This window comes from Morus notabilis, unplaced genomic scaffold (genome assembly GCF_000414095.1).
Source record: "Morus notabilis unplaced genomic scaffold, ASM41409v2 Scaffold890, whole genome shotgun sequence".
Taxonomy (NCBI): Eukaryota; Viridiplantae; Streptophyta; class Magnoliopsida; order Rosales; family Moraceae; genus Morus; species Morus notabilis.
The window spans coordinates 16,286-17,923 of record NW_010358657.1 but is presented as its reverse complement, the minus strand read 5'-3'; the positions used below and the strand labels follow the sequence as shown (position 1 = coordinate 17,923).

Sequence of the window (1,638 nt, the reverse complement as noted above, 5' to 3'; positions counted from 1 at the left end):
GCTCTCGAATCGTGAGTCCTTCGTAGAAATAACTGACGAGGCGCCAACTCTCGTAACCATGGTGGGGACACTGATTTAACAGATCCTTGAACCGTTCCCAAACTTGATACAGAGTTTCATTGTCCTTTTGGGTAAAGGTCGAGATCTGTCGCTTCAGACCATTGGTCTTATGGTGAGGGAAATACTTGTTGAAAAATGATGTCATCATTTCTTCCTAACTTCCAATAGACCTAGGTCGCAGAGAATACAACCAGTTTTTAGCCTTTTCCTTCAAAGAGAAAGGAAAGAATTTCAATCGCACAGAGTCTGCGGCTTCAGCTCGGTTGTAAAAAGTTACCACTACTTCTTCAAACTCCCTAATATGCACGTATGGATTCTCGCTCTCTAACCCGTGAAAGGTCGGCAAGAGTTGGATCATGCCCGGCTTCAAATCCAAATTCGGCATATTAGGGGGAAACATTATGCATGACGGTGTAGCCGTACGTGAAGGGTGAAGATAATCGTTCAACGTCTTCTGTTGGACCTCCTCGTTTTGAGCCATCGCGAACGGATTTACAACTGCTAATGAGGCTGGGGTCGAGGGAGGACTAGACGTGTGGGAAGAAACTTCACTAGGGTTCTCCGGTCTTATTGCGAATCTCCCTAATTCGTCTCTATAACGATTCATTCACCCTATAACGTTTCACTTTTTTTTTAATTTTTTTTAATTTTTTAATTTTTTAATTGTTTTTAATTTTTAATTTTTAATTTTTAATTATTTATTTATTTATTTCAAAGAAAACAATAATGTAGAATCGCGAATGGCAACCCCCAAGAGTGCTCCCAGGAAAGATTGGTGGGCCGAGGCCTCCTTAAAAACCAACCTCCTAGACAGAGCAACGTTCCTAGGAAATACTGGTGGCATAGAACGCTAACAGGAACCAGCCTCCTAGACAGAACTCCCTTAGTTTGTACTTTCTAATGTTTCCACAAAATTGCTTGAAAAATTTATTAAGTTTTATGATGTTATGACATGTTTTATGAAATGTTAAATGTTAGATATTAGTACCCTAAGTTAATACTATTCTAAAACCTAAGGTTACACAAATTATGAGAGATTAAAAGTCCTAATTTAATGTCTAAATTGGTCACCTAAAAGTCACAACCTAAAAATTATGGCTAATTAAAAATGAAAAATTAAATTAAGCTATTCAAGACCATTAAGAAATAAATAAAAGAGAAAGTTAATATCATTTTTTTTTTTTTTTGCAACCAGCGAAACAAAACCCAACAATTCTAATCAATAAAAATGTAATAATACATATGTAATACTAGCAAAGCTGAAAGAAAAAAAAAATGTAACTGTCAAACCAATTAAGTAAACGGAAAACAAAATGATAGCAGACAACATTCAACATTTTTTTTTTTGAAACGTGCCAAACAACAACAAAAATAATAATAAATAAATAAATAAAAGACGAATAGTACCTATCTCTTTGGCTAATTATCTACTGAATAATCTTGTTGACGCACCTCCCCGGCAACGGCGCCAAAATTTGGTTACGCCCAAACGTGTACAAAAACAAGCGGTCAATTGTAGTACAATTTGAACGGTCGATCCCACAAGGAGGTGTTAAATTGAACAAGAAATGAATAGCA

At 36.1% G+C, this 1,638-nt stretch overlaps 1 non-coding gene across 1 annotated transcript; it reads left to right on the top strand.

Annotated features, from left to right (window-relative positions):
• The first annotated feature begins 53 nt into the window (after window positions 1-53).
• LOC112090592 lies at window positions 54-160 on the top strand. Its single transcript, XR_002901723.1, has one exon. It is a non-coding gene; the product is annotated as a small nucleolar RNA R71 (small nucleolar RNA).
• Window positions 161-1,638: the final 1,478 nt, after the last annotated feature.